The sequence below is a fragment of the Pseudophryne corroboree genome, chromosome 2, assembly GCF_028390025.1.
Source record: "Pseudophryne corroboree isolate aPseCor3 chromosome 2, aPseCor3.hap2, whole genome shotgun sequence".
Taxonomy (NCBI): domain Eukaryota; kingdom Metazoa; phylum Chordata; class Amphibia; order Anura; family Myobatrachidae; genus Pseudophryne; species Pseudophryne corroboree.
The window spans coordinates 283,449,918-283,465,149 of NC_086445.1; the positions used below are offsets into that span (position 1 = coordinate 283,449,918).

The following is a 15,232-nucleotide window of genomic DNA, read 5'->3' on the forward strand; positions in this document are numbered from 1 at the left end:
TTGCTTGATGAATTTGTGGATAAGGCTGGACATTAATCTAATCATTTAACAGTGAAAGGGCTAAAAACAGATTGCTCACCCAAGGATGTTCTTAAACTGATATATTGATGACGTCACTACCGTAATATTATTCTTAACTGCTGTCTCTAAATGTTTCACCTACTGTAGTCAGCTTTTGAGAACAGTTACCATATTTGCAATGCTTGCCAGACTTTCATCTGAGATTAGCTCATTCTGTCACCGCAAATTCAGGCTGCCTGAGATGAGGAGTTAGAGATCTCCCCAGCTTGCCTCTGTGGGCGCATGTCAGATCACGCTGTACTCAATGAAACACATGTTTCTTCTTTGGAGGAATCCCTGGATAGTATGTACCGGGCGGCTGCCCATTGTTCTAGAGTCATAGAATTTAACAGCAGAAAATAACCCTTTGGTTTAATTGAATATGCATTATATGACGTTGTTTTTATGTATATTTTCGTTTGTTTTAGGTTTCTAATTTTTAATATTAATAATTTAGCTCTATGCCTATAAATAGCCAGATTTTTTTTTAACCACTTAACTGACGATATTTTTCCCGAAAAACCACTCAGAAATTGTTGTGTTTTTTATGAGTGAATTAGGTGAAGAAGATGAATTTAACCTTATCAAAAATGATTTTAGTTAACAAAAGAGGAACTTTGACAGCAGCAGCAGATGTAAGTTTCCCTTCCTTGCAACGGCTAACACTCTTTGGGTGGAATTCAGTTGTTTGAAAAGTCAGTTGGGTGTCTGTTTTTTCCTATCTAATAGACCGAAAAAAACAGACACCACACCGACTTTTCAAACATTTGAATTCCCCCCTTTATCTGACTGATCGCATGCTGTGCGACCAAGTCAGATAAAACACTTGCTGGTATGGTCGCATCTGATGTGACCATGCCAGGCAAGTGGTTAATATACATTTGAACTGAATTGAATTATTTTGCTATATGAGTTCTCATGACAACTGCTGGAATATTATAAAACTAGTTACCAGCCCATCAAAATGACGGAACAACATAACAGTAATGTCAGCGCCGGTGGCTGTGTGCGCTTGAACGGAGCAACACTTGAATTGCTCTGTCGGGCGCCATCTACGTCACCGGCGTACAAAACACTTGAATTCCCTCCATAGAGGTGAGGAGAAGCGTTATTATATGTTTTCTTACACAGCTCAAGAACCATTTTAGTAGCTTGTTTTGATCCATTCAAGCTGTGACCTTAGTTGTGACCAAAATAATAGTAATATAACCTCCATTTCCCTGATACTAACGTCAGTATACTGGCTGTCGGGATCCTGGCGTTCAGGAGACCGATGCTGGAATCCCGACAGATGGTGGTATGCTGCCGGTATTCCCACTTGGTTGGTGGGTCCACGCCACCAACCGAGTGTGAATAGAACCTGTGGTGAGCGGAGTGAGCCACTGGGCCCGATGCGTGGTGAGCAGACTTGTTGCTGGGATTCCAGCAGACGGGATGACGCTGTCAGTATAGTGAAAGCCAGCATCCTGTCTACCGGGATTTCAGATGTATTCCATGCTAACAGCTCTCTTCCTATAATATGGAATGCTTTATTTCATCTGAAACCATCATTTCAAGGTCCCCTTTCTCTGTATTGACATTATACACCATTAATTCATGTGCTGTATCACCATCAATTCTGTATACTTTTACATGGGTGTGGTATGGAAGGTAGATAGTAACTAGGTCGACAGTGTCTAGGTCGACCACTATTGGTCGACAGTAACTAGGTCGACAGGGTCTCTAGGTCGACATAGTCTTTAGGTCGACATGGTCTAGGACGACAGGTCAAAAGGTCGACCTAGAGACTGGATCCCCTTTTACATGTATGTGTATGCATGCTTTAGTTTACATTTTAATGCATTAAATGTAAAATTCCACACTTACTCCAGCCATCCATTTGGTCTCAATGACTACTTATTTGATATGCTCATGCTAGTATATCAGCCCTGTGACAAATGTTTTATAGTCTGCAAACATACAACCCTTCTCTTGTGGGCCACAAGTAATAAATGCATATTAACAAAGCAGAACCTAAGACTGATTTCCTGAAGTACTCCGTTGGGCATCAACCCTTACACTGAGCTTACACCATTGATTACAACAATGGGTCTGATTCAGAGACAGTCGCAAATGGCATCGCCGCTATGTTCCTATATGCAGCTGATGCGAGAAAATCTGCAAATGTCACAGCCGCTGGCACTTGCACTGATACGCCTACAGTCCACGTCTCAGGCGCAACCATTGGGCACACATCAGTCGATCATTGAACTTCTGAGCAACCCTAGTGTTCAGCAGAATGGCCATCATAAATAAGATCCCGGAGTCACTTTCACAGCATACAGGAGCGCAGTCGCAGGCTGTGACACGCCTCTGAATGCTTCTGAATAAGTTGTGGGGTATACCACAATGAAACGCGTTAAGCCTCCTAGTTTGACGTTTTGGGAGTCGTTGTATACAGTTCAACCTTGATGTGGCTGATTTACTATCAGCATTCACCGACAGCCTTTTGATTGGGGAGTTTTCTCTGACGTCCTAAGTGGATGCTGGGGACTCCGTAAGGACCATGGGGGGATAGCGGCTCCGCAGGAGACAGGGCACAAAAGTAAAAGCTTTAGGATCAGGTGGTGTGCACTGGCTCCTCCCCCTATGACCCTCCTCCAAGCCTCAGTTAGGTTTTTGTGCCCGGCCGAGAAGGGTGCAATCTAGGTGGCTCTCCTAAAGAGCTGCTTAGAGTAAAAGTTTTGTTAGGTTTTTTATTTTCAGTGAGTCCTGCTGGCAACAGGCTCACTGCAACGAGGGACTTAGGGGAGAAGAAGTGAACTCACCTGCGTGCAGGATGGATTGGCTTCTTAGGCTACTGGACACTAGCCCCAGAGGGACGATCACAGGTACAGCCTGGATGGGTCACCGGAGCCGCGCCGCCGACCCCCTTGCAGATGCTGAAGAGAGAAGAGGTCCAGAAATCGGCGGCTGAAGACTTCCCAGTCTTCTTAAGGTAGCGCACAGCACGGCAGCTGTGCGCCATTGCTCTCAGCACACTTCACACCAACGGTCACTGAGGGTGCAGGGCGCTGGGGGGGGCGCCCTGGGCAGCAATGAAAGTACCTTTACTGGCTAAAAATACATCACATATAGCCCCTGGGGCTATATGGATGTATTTAACCCCTGCCAGGTTGTCAGAAAAACGGGAGAAGAAGCCCGCCGAAAAGGGGGCGGGGCCTATTCTCCTCAGCACACAGCGCCATTTTCCTACACAGCTCCGCTGCTAGGAAGGCTCCCAGGCTCTCCCCTGCACTGCACTACAGAAACAGGGTTAAAACAGAGAGGGGGGGCATTTTGGTGGCGATATTATAATATATTAAGATGCTATAAGGGAAAACACTTATATAAGGTTGTCCCTGTATAATTATAGCGTTTTGGTGTGTGCTGGCAAACTCTCCCTCTGTCTCCCCAAAGGGCTAGTGGGGTCCTGTCCTCTATCAGAGCATTCCCTGTGTGTGTGCTGTGTGTCGGTACGTGTGTGTCGACATGTATGAGGACGAGGTTGGTGAGGAGGCGGAGCAATTGCCTGTAATGGTGATGTCACTCTCTAGGGAGTCGACACCGGAATGGATGGTTTATTTAGGGAATTACGTGATAATGTCAACACGCTGCAAGGTCGGTTGACGACATGAGACGGCCGGCAAACCAATTAGTACCTGTCCAGGCGTCTCAAACACCGTCAGGGGCTTTAAAACGCCCATTACCTCAGTCGGTCGACACAGACACGGACACTGACTCCAGTGTCGACGGTGAAGAAACAAACGTATTTTCCATTAGGGCCACACGTTACATGTTAAGGGCAATGAAGGAGGTGTTACATTTTTCTGATACTACAAGTACCACAAAAAAGGGTATTATGTGGGGTGTGAAAAACCTACCTGTAGTTTTTCCTGAATCAGATAAATTAAATGAAGTGTGTGATGATGCGTGGGTTTTCCCCGATAGAAAATTATTGGCGTTATACCCTTTCCCGCCAGAAGTTAGGGCGCGTTGGGAAACACCCCCTAGGGTGGATAAGGCGCTCACACGCTTATCAAAACAAGTGGCGTTACCGTCTCCAGATACGGCCGCCCTCAAGGAGCCAGCTGATAGGAGGCTGGAAAATATCCTAAAAAGTATATACACACATACTGGTGTTATACTGCGACCAGCGATCGCCTCAGCCTGGATGTGCAGCGCTGGGGTGGCTTGGTCGGATTCCCTGACTGAAAATATTGATACCCTTGACAGGGACAGTATTTTATTGACTATAGAGCATTTAAAGGATGCATTTCTATATATGCGAGATGCACAGAGGGATATTTGCACTCTGGCATCAAGAGTAAGTGCGATGTCCATGTCTGCCAGAAGATGTTTATGGACACGACAGTGGTCAGGTGATGCGGATTCCAAACGGCACATGGAAGTATTGCCGTTATAAAGGGGAGGAGTTATTTGGGGTCGGTCCATCGGACCTGGTGGCCACGGCAACAGCTGGAAAATCCACCTTTTTTACCCCAAGTCACATCTCAGCAGAAAAAGACACCGTCTTTTCAGCCTCAGTCCTTTCGTCCCCATAAGGGCAAGCGGGCAAAAGGCCAGTCATATCTGCCCAGGGGTAGAGGAAAGGGAAGAAGACTGCAGCAGGCAGCCCCTTCCCAGGAACAGAAGCCCTCCACCGCTTCTGCCAAGTCCTCAGCATGACGCTGGGGCCGTACAAGCGGACTCAGGTGCGGTGGGGGGGGTCGTCTCAAGAGTTTCAGCGCGCAGTGGGCTCACTCGCAAGTGGACCCCTGGATCCTACAAGTAGTATCCCAGGGGTACAGATTGGAAATTCGAGACGTCTCCCCCTCGCAGGTTCCTGAAATCTGCTTTACCAACGTCTCCCTCCGACAGGGAGGCAGTATTGGAAACAATTCACAAGCTGTATTCCCAGCAGGTGATAATCAAAGTACCCCTCCTACAACAAGGAAAGGGGTATTATTCCACACTATTTGTGGTACTGAAGCCAGACGGCCGGTGAGACCTATTCTAAATCTGAAATCTTTGAACACTTACATAAAAAGGTTCAAATCAAGATGGAGTCACTCAGAGCAGTGATAGCGAACCAGGAAGAAGGGGACTATATGGTGTCCCTGGACATCAAGGATGCTTACCTCCATGTCCCAATTTGCCCTTCTCACCAAGGGTACCTCAGGTTCGTGGTACAGAACTGTCACTATCAGTTTCAGACGCTGCCGTTTGGATTGTCCACGGCACCCCGGGTCTTTACCAAGGTAATGGCCGAAATGATGATTCTTCTTCAAAGAAAAGGCGTCTTAATTATCCCTTACTTGGACGATCTCCTGATAAGGGCAAGGTCCAGAGAACAGTTGGAGGTCGGAGTAGCACTATCTCAAGTAGTTCTACGACAGCACGGGTGGATTCTAAATATTCCAAAATCGCAGCTGATTCCGACGACACGTCTGCTGTTCCTAGGGATGATTCTGGACACAGTCCAGAAAAAGGTGTTTCTCCCGGAGGAGAAAGCCAGGGAGTTATCCGAGCTAGTTAGGAACCTCCTAGAACCAGGCCAAGTGTCAGTGCATCAATGCACAAGAGTCCTGGGAAAAATGGTGGCTTCTTACGAAGCGATTCCATTCGGCAGATTTCACGCAAGAATTTTTCAGTGGGATCTGCTGGACGAATGGTCCGGATCGCATCTTCAGATGCATCAGCGGATAATCCTGTCTCCAAGGACAAGGGTGTCTCTTCTGTGGTGGCTGCAGAGTGCTCATCTACTAGAGGGCAGCAGATTCGGCATTCAGGACTGGGTCCTGGTGACCACGGATGCCAGCCTGAGAGGCTGGGGAGCAGTCACACAGGGAAGAAATTTCCAAGGAGTGTGGTCAAGTCTGGAGACTTCTCTCCACATAAATATACTGGAGCTAAGGGCAATTTACAATGCTCTGAGCCTAGGAAGACCTCTGCTTCAAAGTCAACCGGTGCTGATCCAGTCAGACAACATCACGGCAGTCGCCCACGTAAACAGACAGGGCGGCACAAGAAGCAGGAGGGCAATGGCAGCAAGGATTCTTCGCTGGGCGAAAAATCATGTGATAACACTGTCAGCGGTGTTCATTCCGGGAGTGGACAACTGGGAAGCAGACTTCCTCAGCAGGCACGACCTCCACCCGGGAGAGTGGGGACTTCATCTGGAAGTCTTCCACATGATTGTGAACCGTTGGGAAAGACCAAAGGTGGACATGATGGCGTCCCGTCTGAACAAAAAACTGGACAGGTATTGCGCCAGGTCAAGAGACCCTCAGGCAATAGCTGGGACGCTCTGGTAACACCGTGGGTGTACCAGTCGGTGTATGTGTTCCCTCCTCTGCCTCTCATACCCAAGGTACTGAGAATTATAAGACGGAGAGGAGTAAGAACTATACTCGTGGCTCCGGATTGGCCAAGAAGGACTTGGTACCCGGAACTTCAAGAGATACTAAGAAGGGACTTGCTTCAGCAAGGATCATGTCTGTTCCAAGACTTACCGCGGCTGCGTTTGACGGCATGGCGGTTGAACGCCGGATCCTAAGGGAAAAAGGCATTCCGGAAGAGGTCATCCCTACCCTGGTCAGAGCCAGGAAGGAGGTGACCCCACAACATTATCACCGCATTTGGAGAAAATATGTTGCATGGTGTGAGGCCAGGAAGGCCCCCACGGAGGAATTTCAACTCGGTCGATTCCTGCATTTCCTGCAAACAGGAGTGTCTATGGGCCTCAAATTTGGGTCCATTAAGGTTCAAATTTCGGCCCTGTCGATTTTCTTCCAGAAAGAATTGGCTTCAGTTCCTGAAGTCCAGAAGTTTGTCAAGGGAGTACTGCATATACAACTCCTTTTGTGCCTCCAGTGGCACTGTGGGATCTCAACGTAGTTCTGGGATTCCTCAAATCACATTGGTTTAAACCGCTCAAATCTGTGGATTTGAAATATCTCACATGGAAAGTGACCATGCTGTTGGCCCTGGCCTCGGCCAGGCGAGTGTCAGAATTGGCGGCTTTGTCTCACAAAAGCCCATATCTGATTGTCCTTTCGGACAGGGCAGAGCTGCGGACTCGTCCCCAGTTTCTCCCTAAGGTGGTGTCAGCGTTTCACCTGAACCAGCTTATTGTGGTACCTGCGGCTACTAGGGACTTGGAGGACTCCAAGTTGCTAGATGTTGTCAGGGCCCTGAAAATATATATTTCCAGGACGGCTGGAGTCAGGAAAACTGACTTGCTGTTATCCTGTATGCACTCAACAAACTGGGTGCTCTTGTTTCTAAGCAGACGATTGGATGTGTAGTACAATTCAGCTTGCACATTCTGTGGCAGGCCTGCCACAGCCAAAATATGTAAATGCCCATTCCACAAGGAAGGTGGGCTCATCTTGGGCGGCTGCCCGAGGGGTCTCGGCTTTACAACTTTGCCGAGCTGCTACTTGGTCAGGGGCAAACACGTTACGGAGTCCCCAGCATCCACTTAGGAAGTCAGAGAAAATAAGAATTTACTTACCGATAATTCTATTTCTCGTAGTCCGTAGTGGATGCTGGGCGCCCATCCCAAGTGCGGATTGTCTGCAATACTTGTACATAGTTATTGTTACAAAAATCGGGTTATTATTGTTGTGAGCCATCTTTTCAGAGGCTCCGCTGTTATCATGCTGTTAACTGGGTTCAGATCACAGGTTGTACAGTGTGATTGGTGTGGCAGGTATGAGTCTTACCCGGGATTCAAAATCCTTCCTTATTGTGTACGCTCGTCCGGGCACAGTATCCTAACTGAGGCTTGGAGGAGGGTCATAGGGGGAGGAGCCAGTGCACACCACCTGATCCTAAAGCTTTTACTTTTGTGCCCTGTCTCCTGCGGAGCCGCTATCCCCCCATGGTCCTTACGGAGTCCCCAGCATCCACTACGGACTACGAGAAATAGAATTATCGGTAAGTAAATTCTTATTTTTTCTACCAACAGTGACCGCATGTAACTTTATCAAGGTGGGTTAAATATATAGTGAAGCTGCTTTTCATTTGTCTGGATCAGCTCTAAATGTGAATAGTTTACAGCCTACAGATAGCCTTCTTCATTGTGGGGATCTCCTGCTGATGGTGACTGTACGGAATTGCACCTTATTTAAGGCCAGTAGTATACATCTATTTTGCTAAGTACTCAATGGATATCGGCCTATTGATTGTGCAAATAAAATTGACAGACATATAGAATCCTCTATTAACAAGTTTTAATTGATATCTTTTAAGATTGCATACCGGTAATTTACTACGGCTCTCCTTGTTCTATTTTATATATTTTTAATATTTGTGTCTATGATTTATGTATTTAATCTTTCAGAATAAAATTAGGAATATTAACCAAGCCAGCAGTTTAGTATTATGACTATTTAACAATATTATTATTATTATTATTATCCTTTATTTGGCGCCACAAGGGTTCCGTGGTGCCCAGTTACAGAGTACATAAATAATCAAAACAGGAAAACAGAAACTTACAGTTGAAGACAGTATAGGACAAGTACAGGGTAAATTAACATAGCTACATTAGCAGATGACACTGGAATAAATATCAGGTGGCAGAAGACCGCTGGGTTTGCAGTTGAAGATTATTAAAGTAAGAAAAGGATAAGCACATAAGGGCAGAGGGCCCTACTCGTGAGAGCTTACATTCTAAAGGGGAGGGGTAGACAGACAGGTGTGACACAGACGGGGTAGACATAGAGCTTGGAAGAGAGGGTTAGGAGGAGATGGGTTTGCTGGGTTTGGTGAAGAATTTGATAATTATCTGATTATATCACTCATACCCAATCTACACTGTTCATCATTGTTCTTACACTCCCCCGAAATGCCTTTGACACGCCTGCATGTGAGTTGCCACCCTGCCCCGTTTACCGCCTGTCAATCACTTTGTAAATAAATCCATACTGTGACAGCTGTCACAAGACCATCGTGTCACAAGACCATCGTGAGACTCATACGCATGCGCAGTAGGAGAAACGTCTATTTGTGAAAACACCCCATTGCTTCCGCCTCTGAATCAGACCCAATGTACTGTATTTTAGGCAAGCCTAAATCCATTCGGCTGTTTCCGAGGGAAACCATATTATTTCAGCTTTTTAATTCATTTATCGTGTTATGCCATTTCGAACGCCTGAGTAAAATATAATCAGGTTACATCCACAGAACCACCCTAATCTATCACTTACAAAAATGATTTCTCATTTGACTGAATCCATACTTTCTAAAAGCTAAAAGATATATTGCGTTCTTCATTTTCTTGTCAGTGGCAAACGCAGGATTTGAATGGGGGGGTTTTCAGAACTGGGCAGAGCCAATCACGGGGGTGGGGACTGAGGTGACCCAGTATACGCTTGGTCCGTAAAACTAGTGTGTGTGTGTGTGTGTATGTATGTATGTATATATATATATATATATATATATATCTACACATACATATATACATACACACACATACAGTACACATATATATACACATGTATATATATATCATATGTGTGTGTGTGTGTGTGTGTGTGTGTGTGTGTGTGTGTGTGTGTATGTATGTATATACATGTGTATATATGTATGCACATGGATATATATATACTATAATTAAAATAAAGTAAACTTTTATTGCACTTACAAGTGCCACCAGGAAGACAGCAGGCTGCAGAGGACGCTAGACAGCCATTAATAATACTCATGCAGCTATATGGGTGCGCCACTGCTTGTGGCCTATATGTTAATCCCCACTGCCAAGTTCACTCCTACAAACACATTACTTGCTTTGAGGTTCAGTGATGCGACTGATGTGCACCCAATGTCTGCCTTCTGTATGTTAGCGGTGGATGTGAGGGGGTGACAGTGGGCGTCTCTATGCAGTAGGAAGTAGCATATGTTCGCAAGTCTGCTGTGTATGAATTCACAGGTGCGCATGCAACTGTGTACACCTCTAAATCAGGCCCACAGTGAGGTACATCTTACTGTGGATATGAATATCGGGCAACAGGCAGGTATGACAATAAATAAAACAAAATCTTGTTATTTACTATATGGGGACTCAGAGAAAGCAAAGTTATTCGGTTAGGGCACACCTACAGCATCATATTAAACAGTGCAGTACAGTATTAGCTTAAAACAGAGAATCCTACAGAAGAGTAACATTTTCAATCTTTATGGAAACCCAAATAAACAATTGTGGGCCATATGTATCAAACCTTGGAGAGAGATAAAGTACCAACCAATCAGCTGCTAAGTGTAATTTTTCAAACATAGCCTGTGACATGGCAGTTAGGAGCTGATTGGTTGGTACTTTGTCTAACTCCACTGTATCTCTTTCCAAGCTTTGATACATATAGCCCTTAATACAGTATAAAGACTCACAGTAAAACAAATCAAGAAAGTATGAGGCAAATATATGGCTAGATCTAATATATTAAGATAAAAAAAATAAAACAGAAAAAAAGACATAAAAACAAGACCTATTCAGTGGCCCTGTAGGTTATTTTATCTTGTTAAATTCTGTGTTTCTAGAAACGCCCTGCCATGGACTGCTCTGAAGAAGAAACCTATAAGATATTTAGTGATAGAAAATCTCAGTTCAGCTTGATCTGACATGAGCTCACAGTGACTAGCTGGGGTGATCTCAACGTCAGCTCAGCTAGCCTGGATTTACGCCGACAGCCTGAGCTAATCTCTTTACGAAGATGTGACAAGCATCTGACAGCTGAATCAGAGATCAAAAGAGCTTGGAACCGTGTACAAGCTCATCTGATGTAATCTCTTATCTGGGCTATGGTAAACTGTGCAGTTTTTCCCTTGACAGACGTGATTGGATCTCACTAATAAATAGACGTTACCGGCTGTGATGTCACTGGGGACCATCTATTGTTTACCTGAATTTTACTTGTAGTCTACACACTCTTAACATTGTGTTGTGCCTCATGCTGGACTCGTGGTATGTCACTGGGTCCTCATTCTCTCAGTCAGAAGTTGGACAGCACGCCCTTCATAATTATCCTTTTACACAGTGTCAGGCAAGGAAGACAAGGGTATTTAACTTAAAATCGTAGGATGGCCAACGTTCAGTGTGGGGATGCTGCAGAGTAAACATTAGGGGCGTACAGTGTGAGGATGCTGCAGAGTAAACATTAGGGGCGCTCAGTGTGGGGATGCTGCAGAGTAAACATTAGGGGCGTTCAATGTGGGGATGCTGCAGAGTAAACATTAGGGGCGTTCAGTGTGGGGATGCTGCAGAGTAAACATTAGGGGCGTTCAGTGTGGGGATGCTGCAGAATAAACATTAGGGGTGTTCAGTGTGGGGATGCTGCAGAGTAAACATTAGGGGCGCTCATTATGGGGATGCTGCAGAGTAAACATTAGGGGCGTTCAGTGTGGGGATGCTGCAGAGTAAACATTAGGGGCGTTCAGTGTGGGGATACTGCAGAGTAAACATTAGGGGCGTTCAATGTGGGGATACTGCAGAGTAAACATTAGGGGCGTTCAGTGTAAACATTAGGGGCGCTCAGTGTGGGGATGCTGCAGAGTAAACATTAGGGGCGTTCAGTGTGGGGATGCTGCAGAGTAAACATTATGGGCGTTCAGTGTGGGGATGTTGCAGAGTAAACATTAGGGGTGTTCAGTGTGGGGATGCTGCAGAGTAAACATTAGGGGCGCTCAGTGTGGGGATGCTGCAGAGTAAACATTAGGGGCGCTCAGTGTGGGGATGCTGCAGAGTAAACAGGGGTGCTCAGTGTGGGGATGCTGCAGAGTAAACAGGGGTGCTCAGTGTGGGGATGCTGCAGAGTAAACATTAGGGGCGCTCAGTGTGGGGATGCTGCAGAGTAAACATTAGGGGCGTTCAGTGTGGGGATGCTGCAGAGTAAACATTAGGGGCGCTCAGTGTGGGGATGCTGCAGAGTAAACATTAGGGGCGTTCAGTGTGGGGATGCTGCAGAGTAAACATTAGGGGTGTTCAGTGTGGGGATGCTGCAGAGTAAACATTAGGGATGCTCAGTGTGGGGATGCTGCAGAGTAAACAGGGGTGTTCAGTGTGGGGATGCTGCAGAGTAAACATTAGGGGCGTTCAGTGTGGGGATGCTGCAGAGTAAACATTAGGGGCGTTCAGTGTGGGGATGCTGTAGAGTAAACATTAGGGGCGCTCAGTGTGGGGATGCTGCAGAGTAAACATTAGGGGTGTTCAGTGTGGGGATGCTGCAGAGTAAACATTAGGGGCGTTCAGTGTGGGGATGCTGCAGAGTAAACATTAGGGGCGTTTAGTGTGGGGATGCTGCAGAGTAAACATTAGGGGCGTTCAGTGTGGGGATGCTGCAAAGTAAACATTAGGGGCGTTCAGTGTGGAGATGCTGCAAAGTAAACATTAGGGGTGTTCAGTGTGGGGATGCTGCAGAGTAAACATTAGGGGTGTTCAGTGTTGGGATGCTGCAGAGTAAACATTAGGGGCGTTCAGTGTGGGGATGCTGCAGAGTAAACATTAGGGGCGTTCAGTGTGGGGATGCTGCAGAGTAAACATTAGGGGCGTTCAGTGTGGGGATGCTGCAGAGTAAACATTAGGGGTGCTCAGTGTGGGGATGCTGCAGAGTAAACATTAGGGGCGCTCAGTGTGGGGATGCTGCAGAGTAAACATTAGGGGTGCTCAGTGTGGGGATGCTGCAGAGTAAACATTAGGGGTGCTCAGTGTGGGGATGCTGCAGAGTAAACATTAGGGGCGTTCAGTGTGGGGATGCTGCAGCGTAAACAGGGGCGCTCAGTGTGGGGATGATGCAGAGTAAACATTAGGGGTGCTCAGTGTGGGGATGCTGCAGAGTAAACATTAGGGGCGCTCAGTGTGGGGATGCTGCAGAGTTAACATTAGGGGCGCTCAGTGTGGGGATGCTGCAGAGTAAACATTAGGGGCGTTCGGTGTGGGGATGCTGCAGAGTAGACATTAGGGGTGTTCAGTGTGGGGATGCTGCAGAGTAAACATTAGGGGCGCTCAGTGTGGGGATGCTGCAGAGTAAACATTAGGGGCGTTCCGTGTGGGGATGCTGTAGAGTAAACATTAGGGGTGCTCAGTGTGGGGATGCTGCATAGTAAACATTAGGGGCGCTCAGTGTGGTGATGCTGCAGAGTAAACATTAGGGGTGTTCAGTGTGGGGATGCTGCAGAGTAAACATTAGGGGCGTTCAGTGTGGGGATGCTGCAGAGTAAACATTAGGGGTGTTCAGTGTGGGGATGCTGCAGAGTAAACATTAGGGGCGCTCAGTGTGGGGATGCTGCAGAGTAAACATTAGGGGCGCTCAGTTTGGGGATGCTGCAGAGTAAACATTAGGGGCGTACAGTGTGAGGATGCTACAGAGTAAACATTAGGGGCGCTCAGTGTGGGGATGCTGCAGAGTAAACATTAGGGGCGCTCAGTGTGGGGATGCTGCAGAGTAAACATTAGGGGTGTTCAGTGTGGGGATGCTGCAGAGTAAACATTAGGGGCGCTCAGTGTGGGGATGCTGCAGAGTAAACATTAGGGGCGCTCAGTGTGGGGATGCTGCAGAGTAAACATTAGGGGTGCTCAGTGTGGGGATGCTGCAGAGTAAACATTAGGGGCGCTCAGTGTGGGGATGCTGTAGAGTGAACATTAGGGGCGCTCAGTGTGGGGATGCTGCAGAGTAAACATTAGGGGCGCTCAGTGTGGGGATGCTGCAGAGTAAACATTAGGGGTGTTCAGTGTGGGGATGCTGCAGAGTAAACATTAGGGGTGTTCAGTGTGGGGATGCTGCAGAGTAAACATTAGGGGCGTTCCGTGTGGGGATGCTGCAGAGTAAACATTAGGGGTGCTCAGTGTGGGGATGCTGCAGAGTAAACATTAGGGGCGCTCAGTGTGGGGATGCTGCAGAGTAAACATTAGGGGCGTTCAGTGTGGGGATGCTGCAGAGTAAACATTAGGGGTGTTCAGTGTGGGGATGCTGCAGAGTAAACATTAGGGGTGTTCAGTGTGGGGATGCTGCAGAGTAAACATTAGGGGCGTTCAGTGTGGGGATGCTGCAGAGTAAACATTAGGGGCGTTCAGTGTGGGGATGCTGCAGAGTAAACATTAGGGGCGTTCAGTGTGGGGATGCTGCAGAGTAAACATTAGGGGTGCTCAGTGTGGGGATGCTGCAGAGTAAACATTAGGGGCGCTCAGTGTGGGGATGCTGCAGAGTAAACATTAGGGGTGCTCAGTGTTGGGATGCTGCAGAGTAAACATTAGGGGTGCTCAGTGTGGGGATGCTGCAGAGTAAACATTAGGGGCGTTCAGTGTGGGGATGCTGCAGCGTAAACAGGGGCGCTCAGTGTGGGGATGATGCAGAGTAAACATTAGGGGTGCTCAGTGTGGGGATGCTGCAGAGTAAACATTAGGGGCGCTCAGTGTGGGGATGCTGCAGAGTTAACATTAGGGGCGCTCAGTGTGGGGATGCTGCAGAGTAAACATTAGGGGCGTTCGGTGTGGGGATGCTGCAGAGTAGACATTAGGGGTGTTCAGTGTGGGGATGCTGCAGAGTAAACATTAGGGGCGCTCAGTGTGGGGATGCTGCAGAGTAAACATTAGGGGCGTTCCGTGTGGGGATGCTGTAGAGTAAACATTAGGGGTGCTCAGTGTGGGGATGCTGCAGAGTAAACATTAGGGGCGCTCAGTGTGGTGATGCTGCAGAGTAAACATTAGGGGTGTTCAGTGTGGGGATGCTGCAGAGTAAACATTAGGGGCGTTCAGTGTGGGGATGCTGCAGAGTAAACATTAGGGGTGTTCAGTGTGGGGATGCTGCAGAGTAAACATTAGGGGCGCTCAGTGTGGGGATGCTGCAGAGTAAACATTAGGGGCGCTCAGTTTGGGGATGCTGCAGAGTAAACATTAGGGGCGTACAGTGTGAGGATGCTACAGAGTAAACATTAGGGGCGCTCAGTGTGGGGATGCTGCAGAGTAAACATTAGGGGCGCTCAGTGTGGGGATGCTGCAGAGTAAACATTAGGGGTGTTCAGTGTGGGGATGCTGCAGAGTAAACATTAGGGGCGCTCAGTGTGGGGATGCTGCAGAGTAAACATTAGGGGCGCTCAGTGTGGGGATGCTGCAGAGTAAACATTAGGGGTGCTCAGTGTGGGGATGCTGCAGAGT

At 47.4% G+C, this 15,232-nt stretch overlaps 1 protein-coding gene across 2 annotated transcripts in view; it reads left to right on the plus strand.

Moving 5' to 3' along the window:
• Positions 1 to 15,232, plus strand: part of VWA8 (von Willebrand factor A domain containing 8) — an 875,413-nt gene that overhangs the window by 552,626 nt on the left and 307,555 nt on the right. The gene's annotated exons all lie outside the window — the stretch shown is intronic.